This window comes from Panicum virgatum, chromosome 6N (assembly GCF_016808335.1).
Source record: "Panicum virgatum strain AP13 chromosome 6N, P.virgatum_v5, whole genome shotgun sequence".
Classification (NCBI taxonomy): Eukaryota; Viridiplantae; Streptophyta; class Magnoliopsida; order Poales; family Poaceae; genus Panicum; species Panicum virgatum.
In genome coordinates this window covers 22917676-22938287 of record NC_053150.1, presented here as the reverse complement: position 1 = coordinate 22938287, position 20612 = coordinate 22917676, and positions in this window count along the sequence as shown.

Sequence of the window (20612 nt, the reverse complement as noted above, 5' to 3'; positions counted from 1 at the left end):
AAGAGCGTGCTGATTTTATTTTAAAATTGCATGTTTCAACTAAAGAGAACATTGAAAAGATGACCGAGAAATATAGAATTGCTGGTAGTCAAGGTAGAAAGGAAGTTAAACTTGAACCGGGTGATTTAGTTTGGTTGCATTTGAGAAAAGAAAGATTTCCAGATTTGAGAAAGTCTAAATTGATGCCACGTGCTGCTGGACCATATAAAATTTTGGAAAAGATTAATGATAACGCATATAAACTTGAGTTGCCCCCAGAGTTTGGGGTTAGTCCCACCTTTAACATTTCAGATTTGAGGCCATATTTGGGAGAAGAAGATGAGCTTGAGTCGAGGACGAATCCAATTCAAGAGGGGGAGGATGATGAGGACATCACTCCTACGGATACAAACGACACTCCTCAAGATGATATACAAGGTCCTATTACTCGCGCACGTGCTCGACAATTGAACTTACATGTGAGTTCATTCCTAAGTAATGTTTATTGTGAATCTGAGAATAGATTGCTACCTAATAACTTAATTGTACTTAGGAACAAAGGAGAGGACCAGCAAGGGTGTGGAGAAGGCCTTGGAGGCGTGGAGGACCAGCAAGGACGTCCGGATCAAGATGGAGGCCCAAACCGATTCGACTTCGTTTCAGTTTCGAACTCCAGGAACAGGCCGCACTAAAACGGACGCCCAGATTGCATACGTAGTCGGATTTGGGCGTACTTGATATGGATGGAAAGATAATTTCAAGACGCTTCCATTGGATCTGGTCTCAGGCTCAAATTCATCGGGAGTCGACAGGAATCGTCTGTGGAAGTTGGCGTCCAGAATCTGTTCCGGTGCTGCGTCACTATTTTTGGGCCGATGGCCCGTGTATTGTGTTGGAGCCCAATAGGGGCGCGTCCAGGACGTCTTGCACGACCTAAACCCTTATTAGTAGCTGCCGCCGCTATCGTGAGACCTGGGGTTTTGCTTAGATTATTCTGTCGAGAACAGTTTCGCCGCCGTGTCGGTTTGTGAGACCCCAACTTTGAGATTAATCATTCATCTGCAGAGTCAGTTCAATTGAGCTGCGTTCTTTCGAGTTCTTGCTTGTGTTCTTCGTTGCGCTTACAGGGATTAGCCTTCTTGGCGAGGTCAACCGGGTTGTGACACGGTTGATAACCAGAGGAGTTGTGGTGCTAAGATTGCTGGATTCGGGTCTTAGGATCTGAAGCCGGATCGGTGTGTCTCGCTCCGCCTACAACGAGAGTTATTCAGAACCTGACGGAAGATCGGGAACCCACGTCCCCATTATTAATGATGAGGACATGACCAATACGCATATGACCAAGGCCCAAGCAAAGATAGAGTTCAAAGCCCAATCCACATTGAAGTCCGATTTATTCGCGAGTCCAGTTCGGACTGCAGCAGTAGGCCTCACGAAAACGGACGCCCAGGCCACATACGGGCTCCGTTTTGGGCGTTCTATATATCGTTGGAAAGCTAAGGAGATAAGCTTTCCAACCCAACTGATCCTATATCAAAATACGCTCGGAGTCGATGGGAATCGTCGAAACAACATGACAACCATAATCTGCCTGGATTTAGTGACGCCAGTTTTTGGGCCTGAAGGCCTTGTACTCCCTAGGGTTGGCCGGCCACCTCCTTGGCCACCCCCCTAGCCTCTCTCTTTTATATACACAGCAGCCGCCATTAGGTTACTTGGGTTTTCGTGAGGCCTGCTCCTGCAGTCCGAACCGGACTCGCGAATAAATCGGACTTCAATGTGGATTGGGCTTTGAACTCTATCTTCGCTTGGGCCTTGGTCATATGCGTATTGGTCATGTCCTCATCATTCTCCCCTTCTTGGTTTTGAGTCGTCCTCGACTCAAAGTCGCTGATGCTTGCGGAAGTAGTTGTTCCCATTCTTGACATGATCCTGCGTTGCTCCCCTTCTTGAAATTGAACCTGTTGTGACAAAACAAACAAAGAAGAACAAGAGGAACTCTGCGTGATAGGATTAGTCTTAAAATAGCCCTCTTTTTCATCAAATTGTTGCACTGCGAAAGGACATTTCAGATTTGAACACATATAAACACGATGCACCATGTACTCTCCTTTACAATTATAATTGCCAATAAAGTGATATGTACATCGAGATAACCATGGCAATCCAACACATTTAAATTTCTCCTCCAAACTACTAAGTGCACACAAAGTATCAAACTCTACATAACCCAAAGTATTTAAAGAAGACAACAATTTCCTTTCATCCTTTTCTGTAGCAATTGGAATTAAATGTTTATTTTTAGCATAAGTCTTTGGTTCCAAAACAAAAGGATCAGTTTTCTTCACAAGTTGTGGCACAGGGATAAACATAGAACGATCACACAACTCTTCTTTAACACAAAAATCAGTAGAATATTTATCATGTGACAAAGTCAATTCAGATTTGGTGTCCACTAAATTTTGCTCTATTATAGCATGAGTGGTGGACAATTTCAGCACATCAAGAGAGCTCTTACCTGAGACAATTACCTGTTCATTCTCTATCACCTTGTCTTCTGTTTTAGATACATGCTGCAAAATATTAGGTCCAACAGAAGACAAAGCAATATCTTTAATTTGTACAAAATCAAATTTAGAGGAAGGCACTGTAACATCTGAAATAATCCATTCTTTTCTAAAAAGGCTCATTCTTTCTTATCTCTACTCTTTCAAGATCGGCTTCTAAAATTTCAGTTGCGGTCATAGATTTAAGTGTAATTTTTCTACCATTGTAGTTGAAAGAATATCTATTTACAACCTTTTTATGTACCACATCATTTATATTAATCCATAGCGTTCCTAGCAATAAATGACATGCTTGCATGGGTACTATATCAAAATCAGCACTACTCTTGTAAAAACCAATGCTAAATTCAATATGTGCAAATTCAGTTACCTTAATCTTATCATAAGAATTTACCCATTGCATGTAGTATGGATGTGGATGTGGCTTTGTGGTCAGACTAAGCTTCTCGACCAGCTCTAAACTTGCAAGGTTGTTGCAAGTCTCACCATCAATGATGACTCGGCAACGTCGTTCCATCACGGCAAAGAAAGTCTGGAACAAATTGTTGAATTCATTTTGCTCCACTTTCTCCATTTGAGAACTCAACACTCGTTGAGCAATCTCAGTGTTTCCTGACATTGTTAGTAAGTAGACAAGAGAAAACACAAAAGGTTATCCCTATCAACTACTATATGTGGATGTGGATGGTGGAAACACAATCTTGCACGTCTTACCAAGCTCTTACAAGTGTTCTTACCAATGCAAAGCAGAGGATGGTACAACCGATGGCTGGTTCGTGATACCTATGAGGAAGTGCTACCAAGATTGCAAGATCCTCTGGGTGTACTGATCTGAAGATAATATGTGAAGCTTTGGGAGGCTTTATTTAGTAGCAAGGATTAGCACAATTGAAAATCAGATAGCAAAAATTGAATAAATATCCAAAGTACTTATCAATGTTGCTGGCCTAAACGTGTTCCTTGAACTAGTTCAAGCAAGCAAGCGACATATACCAAGCACAAAGGACACAAAAGGATGCAAGCACTTCTGATTTTTTTTCTTTTTTTTTTGTGCGGCTCTTTTTTATGCACTTGCCTTTTTCTTTCTTTCTTTTTCTATTCAAAAGTGCCACAAGAGCAAGAGACAACTCCACACTATCACAAAATTGTTGTCTGTAAATTACAGATTTGCTACACAAACTTATACAGGCTGTTTGACAAATTTAGAGACCTCAAACACGAAAACTTACAACACGAAAGTTGTAGATCCTCCTTTTCTCTGTCTTTGCAATATATGGAAAGTCTATTTTGGATAAAGGAAGTAGAAGATATTGACCCCGAAATACAGACTACTCAGAAATTTCTGGGTCACCAACAGATTGACTTCCAATACAGATTAGGCGCAGATAACTACGTTTTCTGGAATTCTCACAATTGATAAAGTTGTAGATAATTTCACAAGCTTTCCAGAAAGTACTAGAACACAAAAATCCGAGTTCGTATGCGAGAGATATCAACAAAATACCGAACTGGACAGAGACAAGTCCGAACCGGACGTGATGACGGGATGGAAAAGGACACAGTGACACGATGCAAAACTCAAACCAATCTAAGAACTCGATCTAAACCAGCAACAAGACCACGACTATGGACACAAACTCAATGATGCAGACTCCGATATCAAAATATGCAATGGCTTAAAAGGGCTAATGGGATGGGAAAACAGCACGAACACAACATTTTCTAGGGCTTTTTGGTGGACTGTGGGACAATGGCGAAATTGATGAAACTAAAGATAGATGTGAAACCTGACATTAAACCTGAGTCTCTGAATACCAAATAATGGGGACGTGGGTTCCCGATCTTCCGTTAGGTTCTGGATAACTCTCGTTGTAGGCGGAGCGAGACACACCGATCCGGCTTCAGATCCTAAGACCCGATTCCAGCAATCTTAGCACCACAACTCCTCTGGTTATCAACCGTGTCACAACCCGGTTGACCTCGCCAAGAAGGCTAATCCCTGCAAGTGCAATGAAGAACACAAGTAAGAACTCGAAAGAACGCAGCTCAATTGAAGTGACTCTGCAGATGAAAGATTAATCTCAAGTTGGGGTCTCATAAGCCGACACGGTGGCGAAACTGTTCTCGACAGAATAATCTAAGCAAAACCCAAGTAACCTAATGGCGGCTGCTGTGTATATAGAAGAGAGAGGCTAGGGGGGCGGCCAAGGGGGTGGCCGGGCAACCCTAGGGAGTACAAGGCCTTCGGGCCCAAAAACTGGCGTCGCTGCATCCAGGCAGATTCTGGTCGTCATGTTGTTTCGACGATTTCCATCGACTCCGAGCGTATTTTGATATAGGATCAGTTGGGTTGGAAAGCTTATCTCCTTAGCTTTCCAACGATATATAGAACGCCCAAAACGGAGCCCGTATGTGGCCTGGGCGTCTGTTTTCGTGAGGCCTGCTCCTGCAGTCCGAACCGGACTCGCGAATAAATCGGACTTCAATGTGGATTGGGCTTTGAACTCTATCTTCGCTTGGGCCTTGGTCATATGCGTATTGGTCATGTCCTCATCGGGGTTAGCACGGTGCTTAGTGCTTGGTTGGCCACTCTCCATAAGGACCGGTTCATAGAGCGACAACCTGGGACAACAGCGCTACCACAAGACTGGAATGGGATGGAGAAGTTCACCCAGAGCTACCAGGAGTACGAGGACTTCTAGGCAGTCGTCTCCCAGTCGACGTCCCTGTGGCGCCCAGCTTCCGAGAGTTTTCGTATATGTTTTTACACTTCCGCTATATCAGACATTTTTGTCATTTATGTAATAAATAACATTCCTACTTGCTTTATTATATCTTTTTACGTGATATGTGCTATGATATACTGTTCATTCTATTGTATATACGTGTGACTTGATCCTGGCACGTATATGATTGCTCGGTTTATGTCCTTTTATAAACCGAGTGTTACAACACCACTAATCTGCTTGGATCAAGGATAAAACTTGCGCAAGTGTTCAATGTTCCTGGAGTTCGGTACCTCATTGCCATCCACATCAGTGATTCTGTATGAACCTGGTCTTGTAACCTTAGTTACGATGAAGGGACCTTCCCATCTAGAATTTAACTTGTGCAGTCCTGTCTCATCCTGAATCCGGCGAAGTACTAGATCTCCAATGTTGAAAGATCTTTGCTGGACATTGTGGTCATGATAGCGTCTGAGTCCTTGAAAATATCTAGCCAATTGAGTTAAGGTGTTGACTCTGGCCTCTTCGACTGAATCTAACTCCAGTTGTCGAGCTTCATCTGCTTCTCCTTCTTGATAGGCTTCTACTCTTGGGGATCTCCACATGATATCCGTGGGTAGTATAGCCTCTGACCCATAGGTAAGGAAGAATGGAGATTGTCCAGTTGCTTTGCTAGGCTGGGTTCGCAGCCCCCAGACTACATGAGGTAGTTCTTGAATCCACTTGCCACCTTTCTTGGTGTTGGCGTCGTAGAGTCTTTTCTTCAAGCCGTCGAGTACTAAACCATTGATGCGCTCAACTTGACCGTTTGCCCGAGGATGAGCCACGGAAGCGTATTTGACCTCGATGTAGGAGTTGTCACAAAAATCCCAAAAAGATTGTGACGTGAAGTTGGAGCCAAGATCTGTAATAATGGTGTCTGTAATAATGGTGTGAGGAAAACCAAACCGATGGATAATGTCGGAGATGAAGTCCACTGCTCTATCTGATGAGATCTTGACAATGGACTTGTACTCGATCCACTTGGTGAACTTGTCGACTGCTATCAACACATGATTGAATCCTCCTGGAGCAACGGTTAATGGTTCGATCATGTCCAAGCTCTAACAGGCGAACGGCCATGATGGAGGAATTGTTATCAAGTTGTGTGCAGGGACGTGAGTCTTCTTGCCAAAGAATTGGCAGCCAGGACACCGTCTGACCAGGTCTTCTGCATCCGAGACAGCTGTTGGCTAGAAGAATCCTGACCTATACGCCTTGCCGACTAGTGTCCTTGATGCAGCGTGGTTGCCGCAAACTCCTTCGTGTATTTCTCGGAGGATGTCTTTACCTTCTTCAAGAGTAACACACTTCATGAGGATGCCTGAAGCAGAGCGCTTGTATAGGTTGTTGCCAACGAGGATGAAACCCCTGCTGCGCCTGGTGATACGGGCAGCTTCAGCGCTTTTAGGATCAACATATGGTGGAAGCTTGAATTCCTTGATGAAATCAATAAACTAAGTTTGCCAATCTTCATCAATCATCAACACTTCTCTGACTATGGCCGGGGCCTCTGTGTCAGTGGTTTGTTGGCTTTGTTCCTTGACTGATGGGTGGTGAAGTTCATGGACAAAAACTCCTGGTGGAACAGCTGCTCGAGTGGACCCAAGTTTGGAGAGGACATCGGCTCCCACATTGTTGTTACGATCGACGTGGTGGATTTCCAATCCTGAGAACTTGTTTTTGAGTTTTCTGATTTATGCAATGTATGTGTCCATTGTATCCTTATTGACATCCCATTCTTTATTTACTTGTTGGACAAAGAGTAGAGAATCGCCATAGACAAGTAGTCGCTTGATGCCGAGAGATACTGCTAGTCGGAGGTCGTGTAGTAATTCCTCGTATTCAGCTTCATTGTTGGAGACCTTGAACAAGATTTGGAACACATACATCAATTGTTCTCCCTTGGGGGAGATGAACAAAACTCCTGCGCCGCCTCCATCGATCTTGAGTTTGCCATTGAAGTACATCACCCAATGCTCTGGAATGCTCTGAGGTGCTGGAATTTGATTTTCCCGCCATTCAACCAAGAAGTCGACTTGTGCTGTGACTTGATTGCTGTTCTTGGCTTGATGTTGATTTCCAAAGCTCCCAGTTCAACTGCCCACTTTGATATTCGTCCAGTGGCATCCCGATTGTGGAGTATGTCCCCCAATGGGAAGTCAGTTATGACTGAGATCTTGTATTCATCGAAGTAATGCCGGAGCTTCCTGGAGGTGATTAGAATTCCATACAGAAGTTTCTAAATTGATGGATATCTAACCTTTGATTCAGAGAGTATTTTGCTGATGAAGTAGACTGGTCTCTGAACACCGTCAGTGTGGCCTTCCTCCGGGCGTTTGACTACTATCGCCGTACTAACTACATGGGTAGTCGCAGCGATGTAGAGGAGTAATTCCTCACCGGGTAGTGGAGCTGTTAGAATCGGCGGTGACTGGAGATGTTGCTTGAGGTCCTCGAGTGCTTCCGCGTCTTCTGTAGTCCACTCGAATTTATCTTGTCACTTTAGGAGTTTGAGGAAGGGTGATCCCCGTTCGCCAAGCCTGGACAAGAATCGATTCAAGGCTGCCATGGAGCCTATAAGCTTCTGGATGTCCTTGACGGTAGCTAGGGCATCCATGGCCATGATGGCATTGATATTCTCTGGGTTAGCTTCGATTCCTCGGTTGCTGACGATGAATCCGAGTAGTTTTCCAGAGGGTACAACAAAGACGCACTTGGTTTGGTTGAGCTTCCAGCGGAATTTTTGGAGGCTGTTGAAGGTCTCTTCCAGGTCAGTAATGAATTGATACTGGGTCTTCGTTTTGACATTACAATGTAGCTGGTCAGAGAAGCAAAGCTGTATTGCGCGCTGGTAAGTAGCGCCAGCGTTCTTCAACCCGAAGGATATGGTCTTGTAGGCATATGCCCCGTAAGGGGTGATGAAGGCCATCTTGATTTGGTCTTCTTCTTTTAGGGCGATCTGATGATACCCTGAGTAGCAGTCGAGGAAGGATAACAGGACACATCCTGCCATCGAGTTGATTACTTGATCAATACGTGGTAGCCCGAAAGGATCCTTTGGGCAATGCTTGTTTAGATCAGTGTAGTCGACGCACATCCTCCACTCGTTGTTGTTCTTCTTCTGGACGAGCACAGGGTTGGCCAACCAATCAGGGTGGTAGACTTCCTTTATGAACCCAGCTGCGAGTAGTTTTACCAGCTCTTTCTTGATGGCTTCTCGCTTGTCCGGTGAGAACCACCGTATCCGTTGCTTTTTTGGTGTTGCTTTAGGGTCGACCTTCAAGGCATGCTCGATCAACTCCTTGGGCACTCCTGGCATATCCGCTGGTTTCCACGTGAATACGTCTCGGTTGGCCCTATGGAAGTTGACGAGCTTGAGTTCCTATTTGTCACCCAGTCCTTCTCCGATGATGGCTGTTTTGGAGTCGTCTCCCTCTTGTAGCTGGATAGTCTTAGTGCCCACACCATTGGTTGGTTTAACCGATGATTGGCTTGGCTTCTTGGAAGGCATCGACTCCTTGAGTGAGAGTTCTTTAGCAGCAGCAAGTATTTCGCTGACAGAGCTAGGAACCCAGATAGTAGAAGCATGATCTATTGCTTCCTTGTCGCACTCGAAGGATTTGAGGAGGTCTCCCCGTAGTGAAAGGACTCCTGTGTTGCCTGGCATCTTGAGGAGCTGGTAGACATAGTGTGGCACTGCCATGAACTTGGCTAGTGCAGGTCTTCCCAAGATAGCATGATAAGAGGACTCGAAGTTGGCTACTTCGAATTTGATGTACTCTGTCCGGAAGTTCTGTTTGTACCAAATGTGACTGGGAGGGTAACCGAGCCAATTGGAGTAGAGGAATTTCCCGGGACGATGCCGTAAAACGGAGCCTTGCTTGGAGTAAGCAAACTCATATAGTTGAGGCCCATCTTTACCAGTGTGCTTGCAAAGATTAGGTTGAGCCCACTTCCACCGTCGATGAGTATTCGAGTAAGCTTGGAGCCCTGAACGACTGGATCGAGTACTAGAAGGAAATTTCCAAGTTCAGAGAAGCTGGTCCACTGATCCTCCCTAGAGAAGGTAATGGGGACCTCGCTATATTTGAGTGGCCTCTGAATTGCTGTTTCGACTCAGAGGATCTCTCTGAGTAGGAGCTTTTGAGCTCGCTTGAAGAAGCTAGAATCTCCTCCAAATATGACGTTGACGATGTTTTGCTGTTGTTGGAAACCATCACTGTCTTTCTTGTCGTCTTCATCATCTTTGTCTTGTTCTTTCTTTGGAGTAGTTGCAGGTGCCGACTAGAAGGATTTGCGTAGGATCGTACATTCCCACATCGAGTGGTTGCTCTTGGGGTGGATTGGACATCTTTTGTTGTGAAGTATCTTGTCGAACTGGTCCTGCGGTTTGTCGCCCTTCTTATCACGCTGTGTGCGATCCATAGTGCCGACAGTGTTGTCAGGCTTACGCTTATGCGTAGGATCCCGCTGCTTGCTGGGCCCTCCACGGTCGTTGTGGCGCTTCCCGTTGTTGTCGTTGTTGCGACGTGGAAAGCGATTGCGTTCTTGCTCCTCTTCATCTACCCAGCGCTGCATCATGTCACATAGATCTACTACCGTTTTGGGCCGATTACACCCAAAGTCGCGGTATAGTGACTGGACGGTGATGCCGCTCTGGAAGTAGTCGATGACGTCAAAGTCGGTGACGTTGGGGATGGTGGCTCTTGTGTCGAAGAAGCGCTTGACGTAGGATCTGATCGACTCGCCTTGCTCCTGCTTGATCATGGATAGGGCGTGGCAAGTAGCTACTCGATGTAGCGACCCTTGGAAGTTGACGACGAACGCCTTCTTGAGGTCCTCCCATGAGTGGATTGACTCACGCGCCAAGCTTTCGAGCCACGTGAGGGGTGCGGGCTCCAGGGCCATCGGGAGGTAGAGGACCTTGGTGTTGGTGTCTCCCCCTACAACACTAATAGCGGTCGAGTATAAACGTAACCATTGGGCAGGGTCTTGCTTACCGTCGTACTTTTGGATGTTAGTAGGCTTGAAATCTTTCGGGTACTCGATGTTGTCGAAAGCTTTGCTCAGGGCATGGAAGCGGTCGGAGTTGTCGACAGGTTGCGCTCTGCGTCTTGCATTGATGATGTCCCGTGCGTCCACAATGGAATCGGCTACCTCTTCCTTGTTGTTCCCACGGTTGTTGTTGTTGCGGTTGGGCTGAGGGCCAGGAGCTTGATTTGCTTGTGGTTGGCCACCTCTGGGGTGATGACTACTCGTAGCTTCCTGATCCTCTTGGTTTCTTCGATTCTGTTGTTCCTGCTGCTGTTGACGCTGGTGACCTCTGGGGGTACGGCTTGCTTGAGGTATTGCTGTTGCGGTAGCCCTTGATCGCGTACCGTGAAGCGAGGACAGGGGGTTCTGTTTCTCGAGTTGTTCAATAGTGTTTTTGGTGAGATTTATGACTCATTCCAACTCGGGGTTCTGGGGCATCGTCATGAGTAGCCGGGTTGCTTCTGTCATTGCGGTGATTGGTGTTGTGAAGATGGGATCCGCAGCATTGTTGAATTCGTTGTTAAGGTTGCATGGCGGGAGATGAGCACGTTCGGCCGCACGAGTCCTGCGCACTTCTTTGCGTTGATTCCTTTCTCTATGAGCTGGACGAGTGACTTCGTCTTCATCAGCTGGAGCGTCTTGGGTCAGGTTGTCTGCTGAGATCTGATCCAAGGCTTCGTTTGGATCATGGTGGCTTGGAGCACCTCCGAGCTGGATGATTACCGGAACCAAACACTCGTGAGAGAAGCTTTCCAGGTCTGATTCATAATCAGCTAGGACAATTCCACCGAAGCCAGTTTCCCTCTCAGTTTCGAGGGGAGTGCCGTGTTGAAATGGGAGATCATCAATGCTGGCGACTTCTCACAGGTTGTCGAGTTGTTCTGCGAGGGTATGACCTCGGCAAGACTTGAGTTGCATCTTAGCCAGCGCCTTGGTGATGAAATCCAGGCTGTCTTGAGGTGACTCGACTGGATCTGGGTAAACGTCAAAAACGGGTACCTCCCGGCTAGCGGTGGTTGATTGGTTTTCGACGTGAAGTAGGTGATCCAAGCTATTTTCATAGGAGGATCTAATCATCTGCTTGTAAATAGACGATGAATTGCGCAAACCAAGGATGGGTTGCGCAATAAGAGTCCCAATCCGAGTGGAATTCGGTTTGAGATCAATCTGAGTCCGAGTAGAACTCGAATTGTTTTCGAGTTTCGGCTCAATCTCCTTGGCAAGGTCGGGAAGCAACATGATGCCACGGACATGAGATCTAGCGAGCTTGTTGGAGTCTTCCGACGTGGAGCTCTTCGGTGTGGGAGAGTTGGTTAAGTGACTATCGAAGCCGCCTGAACCATTGCCGACGCAGACCCACGAACCGAAGATGAAGGTGGTGCCTCTGGGAGGCGTCATTGTACTGAAAGCGAAAGTGGCCATCGAACTCGTTGATGAACTCGCTGAGTCCCCTACCTGGTGCGCCAGCTGTCGGTGTTTACCGCCAAGCCTACTCAGGGATACCCTTAGCAGTAGGGTTTGTAGGTAGGGATCGACGGCTCTAGAACTCGATGGTGCAAGGAACACAAATATTTAGACAGGTTCGGGCCGCGAGTTGCATAATACCCAACGTCCTGTGTGATGGTTTGTATTGCCTTAGGTGTAGATGTGTTTTGAGGGGGTCCCTGCCCACCCTTATACATCTGGGGGGACAGGGTTACATGGAAAGTCTTAGCTGGTTACAGTTGGAGTCCCTCTACAACACGATCGGGTAGTTTCCTTGTACTGCACCTAGTTCTACGCCTATTTGGGTAGTTACAAAAGAGGTAAGGTACATCCATGAGCTATCCCTTACTCTAGAACATTCTATGTCTGTAAGCAGTCCCGCTGCCCCGGGTCTGACAATGCCGAACTCTTCTTATGAGCGGCTCTGGATCCTACGTAAAGTTTTGCGGCAGATCAAAACCGGTCATACACTACCCTGTTTTCATCACAACAAAGGATAAAACAAGCCAAGTTAGCCTGTTAAGCAAATGAATATTCCATTTCCTTTTGTCAATGACCATGCCTACACAATTAACCTATGCCTTCCTGACAACGGCGCCAAAAATGCTTATTGGTATTTTGTAACGTCTACTTCAGAAACAGGGTTGTTCAGTCTGGTTTCGGTAAAGGCTTCAGAAATGCCCAGCATCGGCGCCAACAAATGCCTTGACATTTCATATAGCAATTACTGATAACCAAACTAATGAACCATGAATCATTCTGCAAACGGATGGAATAACCATTGCAGCATTTTACCCAATGACTATACCGGGGTGTCATTTATAATTCCGCAGGGAAGATAGTGACTTAGTTGTGTAGGTAGGCAACATGAACTTATCTCAATGGAATATTTAAATGCATGAACAGGGGTAATATAATTATGGATAAAGGTAGTGGGGAAGACAAGCAACTCTTATTTCTAACAAAAGGGTAAAGCAAGGCAAGGAGCTAGGTAGAAGTTAGTTAGTCAAGGTCTATCTAATGTTCTTTTAATTATCTATATCATTTACTAGCACTTTATACTTTACACTTAATGTCATTAGTCTCTATCTAGTTATTCCTAATACACGGGAGTACTGTGCAAATGGCTGACAGATATGACTGTTAAGCCATCACAAACATTTATACCCTCCTACCCCCTAACCGAACGTGGAGTATTACGATGGCACTAAACAGGGCTGTCACCACCTGTAGGCTACCTCTACAAACCGTGGGAAAGGGCGACATCCAGCAACACTTAACTAACCCAGACACCATGTCTACACTAGCAAGCGATACTCTACTATCCTGCGCAGAGCCCCCATCCTTCGGATGGACAACCATCATCCTAGAGCAAATATACGAATACTGAAGCATCTAAAAGTTAACTATAACTATGTTTCTAACTAGGCAAAGCATATAGTAATAAAGTAAACTAATCATGAAAACTGTCCGACACCGCAGGGCATAAACCATGCAAATATAAATAACTATAAGATAAGTCAGTATGCACGACCGAACATTACAAAAGACATCTAGTAGGGAATCCATACCTATTCCTTGAAGAATGTCTGGCGACCCGACAACTACTTCACCTAAGCTCCACTAGCCTTAGAACTACTCAAGAGAGAAAGTGAGAGCAATGCTTCTTGTCTTCTCTACCCCATTCTTACACCCACCCTCTCATATTTATATGGGGAGCTCAAGGGGCTGCTTGCACCTGGTTGGAGGATGCGTGGCACCCCAAACCGACCTTGGGAAGGCTGTAGGAAGCTTCCTACAAAGGGGGTAAGGCGATGGAGCTCAGGCCCACTCGGCCGACCACTATGGTCGGCCGACTGGTAGGTGGGCCCCACCGCCCCTCTCTGCTCTTGTGGCCTCCCATGTGTCCCCTTGTTCCTTTTCCACGTGCATGAGCTTCTGATAAGTTGGTTTGGTGCTGCATGTGGACTCTTTGATGCATGTGAGCCTGAATCATGCCCTCTGATTGGTCGACGATTTTTCCCGTGGATCATAAGGCCCTCATAACCTGCACTTTACTCCCTTTTTCCATCTTTGCATAATTTCTAGGGGCATAGTGATTTTTGCTTTATTTTGGGTAAAAATGCATATGAAATATTTAAACTCTAAATATTTTCTAATCAAATTGACGCTTGAAATTGGTCATTAACAAGCATCAACACGTATCACCCTAACGTATGCGTCCATCATCTCCTTGTTGATATCCCAATCCTTGTTGACTTGTTGTATGACTAGAACGGAATCGCCGTAAACAAATAGCTACTTGATGCCAAGAGAGACTGTCAGGCTCAGCCAAGTAATAATGGCTCATAATTTGCTGCATTGTTGGTGACTTTGAAGAGTATCTAGAACACATATTTGAGCTATTCTCCTTTGGGGGAGATGAAGAGTACTCCTATGCCGCCACTTCCGAGCTTGACTGATTTGTCAAAGTACAAAACCCAAGACTTTAGTATGTGTTGACACCTTTTATGGATCAACACATGAATGCGCTAGGTCACACGACACAAGGTGGAGCTCGATGCAGCGCCTCCTGCGTGGAGCAGTCAGACTGGTCAGAGAGACCGGTCAGACCGGTCGCCGGGGGAAAATCGGCGATGACCGACGAACGCTCGCTCAGGAGGGACTCCGTCAAGGCAGGCGCACGTAGGGTTGTTCCAGGATTGGCAGGCCACCTAGAATGCCGCGGAGACAAAGGAAGAACAGCAGACGAGAGTTGGAAAAGCTAGGATTTGGAGGAAAAGTAAAGATGATAAAAAGTAGTAATTGTATTGTGTTTTGATCGATTGGTGTTGGTGTTTTGTCACCAAGCCTGCTCAAGGATACCCTTAGCAGTAGGATTGTAGGCAAGGGATCGACTAGCTCTGGAACTCGATAGTGCAAGGAACACAAGGTTTTAGACAGGTTCGGGCCGCGAAGGTGCGTAATACCCTACGTCCTGTGTGGTTGCTTGTATTGCCTTAGGTGTTTATGTGTTTTGAGGGGTCCCTACCCGCCCTTATATATTCTGAAGGGACAGGGTTACATGAAAAGTCCTAGCCGAGTACAGTTGGAGTCCTACTACAACCCGGTCGGGTAGTTTCCTTGTACAGCAGCTAGTTCTACGCCTATTCGGGCAGTTACAAAAGAGGTAAGGTACATCCATGCGCTATCCCTTACTCTAGAACATTCTATGCCTATGAGCAGTCCCGCTGCCCCGGGTCTGATAATTGGATGGTCCTCAATCAGTCGTGGCCCTTTATATTTATAGGGTGGGATGCACTTATCCCGCAAGGAATCCCTTTTACAGATCTAAACCTACAATGAATTCTAATTAGAGTCGGACTCCTCCTAGACTGGTCAGACCCACCGGTCAGACCGGTCGGTCTCTGCTGAACTGGCCACAGTGCCCCGACCAGTCAGACCGCTCGGTCGGACCGGTCAGACCGGTGGATGCCAATTTTGGCTGTCAACATATGCCCCCGTATTTGTTGGTAAAGCTTGCTTGCCAAAAAATATTCTTCTGAGCCAAAATTGTCTAAGGGCGATGACTATCATTACATCGGCCATTATTTGCACTAAGGGCGATAAAGAACTATTGGCCATAACTTGCTTTATTCATGTTGATTTTGAAACAACCTGTTTCGGCCGCCACACCTTCTTCGTGGTTGATGACGTCTTTGGCAAAGCCTCTACTTATTGCTCCATTGCCTCCTTCTTGCGTAAATGTTGCAGTCATCGTTTCTGAGTACGAATCAAGTCTGAGGGACACCACCTCGGCTATAAATATTTTGAATCTTTCTTTGCTCTCTTCTCATCCGTCTTGCTGCAATGAATACCTTTTTTACCAGATTATTGCTAACAACAACCGGTCTTTGTGGTGAAGCATGATTCAGATGTACAGTAGGATATTGAATATAATATAATTGCATATGCATCCTACTATAATCAAAGGGCGTATAAAAGTATGGATACCAGCAATACCATGGAGCAATCGGCCAATTGAATATCATACAGTTACCTTGACTTGGATAAGAATCTGATTGCTCCTAATGTCTCGATGAAGGCATCGAATCCTTGGCTTTGTTCAGGTTCCCCTTCTATTTCTGGGCGAATCATTCCTTCTCATACTTGGCCAGGAGCTCCTTAAAGCTCGACCTTCTCTTGTTCTTAGCTCCAGAGGAATTCCTAGGCTCACTGGGTGTACCGGTCTTAGCACCGGTCAGACCGCCATTGGGGCCAGTCAGACCAGTGGACTTGCTGTCGGCCTCCTTTTTCTTGTCTTGCCCCCCGAGTATCTTTGCAGCTTGAGAGGTCTTTTGTGTCAGCTTCTTCTCAGGCCTTTCATCACCAATGATTACATTCTTCCCCTTCGTTGATTCGGCTTGACTTGGCCGAATCAGCACTTTAGGATTATTCAATTCCAATATGTGCATTGGAAAGGGGTTCTGATCAACCTATATGGTAGGAATAACCAATCGTCCTTTATTAATGGCCGATTGAATCTGCCTACATAATACGTTGCAATCATTGGTAGCATGTGAAAAAGTATTATTAAATTTGCAATATGGTCGCCGCTTTAATTCTTCAGGCGGCGGTATAGTATGTGACATCTTGATGTATCCAATCCTATATAACTCATCAAAAATCCTTTCACACTTGGACACATCAAAAGTAAATATTTCTTCTTGCCGATTCTTGTGAATCGGCATAAGAGTAGAACAAGTAAACGGTTTGGCTTGAGATGGCCAATCAAACTCAGCAGCATATACATCATTAGACTCATCGTCCGAACAATATGAATTGCAATCTAAAGCATGCATACTAGAACGATGATGGCTATGAGACTCTCGAGACTCTTTGCTTCGGCTTTCTATAGCCAAAGCTCTTTGATGCACCTGAGTAACATTAAAGAAATCGTAGCCCTCTAAACTTTCTTTAATATGAGAACGCAAGCCATTAAAAGCCAAATCAGCTAAATCTTTTTCTACAATATTCACACTAAATCTTCGGTTTTTTGTATCACGGAATCGTCTTATGTAATCATTGACAGATTCATCAGGCGACTGTCTAACGAACGTCAAGTGAGACAATTTAAGCTCATCATGCCCACAGAAAATGTGCTCTTGGAACTTCTGCTCTAATTGTTCCCATGAGCCAATGGAATTAGGTGCCAAAGAAGAAAACCATGAGAAAGCAGTTCCAGTTAAAGATAAAGAGAACACACACACTTTCAATTCGTTTATAGAACCAAGTTCTCCTAATTGGGGAAGATACTGACTAATGTGCTCAAAAGTGCTCCTTGTATCTTCCCACTGAATTTTAAAAATTCAGGCAACCTAAAACCAGCAGTGTATGCAACCGAATCAAACGAAGTAGGATACGGCTTTTGGTATGTGCGAGTTTTGCTTCTAATATCCACTCCAAAATTTTCTCTAAGCAAGTTAGCCAAATCATTCTTATAATCAGCAAGCACTTTATCAAAATGACTCGAAGAAGTGTGGATGTAGAAACTTCGCGCTGGTTGAAACAAGCTGACCGGATGAACCGGTCAGTACGACCGGTGTGACTGGTTGGGGGGAACCGGTCTGACCGGACTGGTAAGTCGGTCTGACCGGTCTCTGCCAGTTTTGCCAATGCTGCATGTATCGGTCGAACATCTCGTTGGAGATAGGACCGATAGGTGGCACTGAGTTCCTGGGGGGTACTGGTGGCATGTACGAAACAAGCTCGTTTGTTCAGCTAATGTTGGCCGAACCAGGGATGCTCGTAATAGGATCAGTATATATAGGTGCTATTGTTTGATTACTGAAATAATTCATCGGCATCCCATATTGAGGTTGATTCACAAGAGATGCTGCCGATGGTTGAGGAACATAAAATTCAGAAGTAGCAACAGTAGAAACAAATGGAGGTTCATCGGCTATCTCTGATTCTTTACCAGTCGATTCTCTATCTTTAGAATTAAGCCAAATAGCCCAATGCACATCACGCTCAGCTAGCTGAACTTGATCTAAAGTAACACTAGAAGATGGAACACTTGCAGCAGGTGTTACCTTAGTAGATGCATCTGCAGAGGTAGAAGCGAAGTCGATCTCCGTAATCTTGGAAACCTTGCCTCATCGATCTACTTTGATGCTCGCAAGCGCCGCTAATAGATCTTCTTCGTCATTCTTCTTCTTGCGTAACTCCAGCATCTGACGAACATCCTCAAGAAGATGCTCGTACGTCGCAGGGATGATGTTGTCTTTGTTGATTTCAGTAGTAGAGCCCATCTTCTTTGGGATTGATTAGATCGGTTTTGCTAACCAAGATCTTTCTTCCCTAGCGGAGTCGCCAAAATGTGTTGACTCCTTCTATGGATCAACACACAAACGCACTAGGTCGCGTGGCACGAGGAGGAGCTCGATGCATTGCCTCCTGCATGGCGCAGTCAAAGGGACCGGTCAGACCGTTCGCTAGGGGAAAATCGGCAACGACCGACGAACGCTCGCCCGGGAGAACCCCGTTAGAGCAGGTGCACGTAGGGTTGTTCTAGGATCGGCAGGCGACTTAGAACGCCTTCAAACATCGTGGAGACGAAGGAAGAGTAGCAGGTGAGGGTTGGAAAAGCTAGGGTTTGGAGAAAAAGTAAAGATGATAAAAAAGTAGTAATTGTATTGTGTTTTGATCGATTGGATGGTCCTTAGTCGGCCGTGACCCTTTATATTTATAGGGTGAGATGGACTTATCCCGCAAGGAATCCCTTTTACAAACCTAAATCTACAAAGAATTCTAATTACAGTCAGACTCCTCCTAGACCGGTCGGACCGGTCAGTTTTTGTCGAACTGGCCATAGTGCCCCGACCGGTCAGACCACTCGGTCAGACCTGTCAGACCGGTTGATGCCAATTTTGGCTGTCAATAGTATGCTGGCTCAAGCTGCCACTTGATTTTTATACCATTCAGTCAAGAAGTCAACTAGAGCTTGCGACTTGTTGGTTATTCTTGGCTCAAAGTCGATATCGAGAGCCCCCGGTTGCATTGCCCGCTTGGAAATGTGACCAGTGGCATCTCGATTGTGGAGTATATCCCTCAATGGGAAATCGGTGACAACTGAGATCTTGTACTTGTTGAAGTAATGTCAAAGCTCTCTGGATGTGATGAGGATTGCATATAGTAGTTTCAGAATTGAAGGGTAATGAGTACTTCGTTAACAAAGTAAACTAGCCTTTGCTCTCCAAAGGCATGGCCTTCCTTAGAATGCTCCACTACGATGGCTGCTGATAACAAGGGTAGTCGCAACGATGTAGGCCAGCAAGTTTTCGCCTAGTAATGGATCCGTAAGGATAGGTTGCGACCGGAGGTGTTGCCTGAGATCCTCGAGTACTTGTGTCGCATCCTCAGTCCACTAGAACTTATCATACCATTTTAAGAGCTTAAAGAATGGTAAACCTTGTTCCCCAAGTCTACAGAGCAATCTGTTCAAGGCCGCCATGTAGCCCGTGAGCTTATGGACATCCTTGATGGTTGTTGTAGCTTCCATTGTTGTGATATCATTGATTTTGTCCGTGTTGGCTTGGTGACTGATGATGACTGAGTATTTTCCCTGATGGTATGTCAAAGACGCACTTGGTCAGGTTAGCTGTGGCGGAACCACCCAAACTAACTGGGCCCGGGTGCATTGATCTTTATTGCTAGGCAACTCAGACCCAAATCGGCACGCACCGGTAGTTCCTCGAGTGAAGCCTCGATAAAAGCCACGCTATTCCAGGATCGCGTAGACAACACTCACACGAAGGTGAGCCCAGAGATTAGAACATAGAACATCTCATATATCTCAGAGTGATTGCAGTGGAAGATAAATTTATTACAAACCAAGTTCAGAGTAGTAAAGTACTACAGAGTTCAACTACTCAAATTATTCAAGTCTCATTGTTTTAGCGGAAGCAGTAAAACTAACGAAAGGAGGTGACGCATCGATAAAGCCCGTATGAAAGCGTCACTCAGCGGGAGGGTGGTCAGCACCGGCAGAAGGACCATCCCACTCAACAGACCAGCCCGGAGGCAAAGTACAAGGCCAAGTAAGACTCGCAATCAAATCCTCGAAGTTAGTACCTGAAAATAGTGCCACAAGCAAGGCTGAGTATACTAATACTCAGCAAGACTTACCCGTCACCGGATATAACTTAGTCCGATAACTAGACATGCAAGGCTTTTTGGTTTGTGGGGTTTGTTTTGCCAAAAATGCCACTAAGAGTTGATCCTTACTTTTAGATTTTACTTTAGTCAATTTCTAGTTGGATTAACCGTTCTAAGTTTGCAACTATCTCTACTCAAACATGGTAGAGCAACCAATTAATCATACAACAGTATTATCAACATTTGTTCCACTTGTTGCTCTGTGTGACCGAAATCATTAAGCAATCACATGCTGTGAGAGGCGAACGATTCTGAATCAAATTTCAACCTGGCCAGGGGAACCTAAACCACACGCATGGGGATCGACTTTGCTCCTGCCCACTCAACTGTTCCCCTTTCTTTCCAGTCCGTGGATCCGGGACACCCTCCCCGACTACAGAGTCCGACCACTCTGCACCCGTATGTCCGGACAAAAATAAAACCTACTTCTACCAAAAGGGTGCCACATCGTTCCACTCGCTGGTCCAATCAGGTACTTAAGCTTACTGATTACCATATTTCTCGGTATGTGGCTAGTACTTTCAAACTCTTAACGAAATGAGCCACACACCGCGATCTTAATCAATTTCAACTACACCAG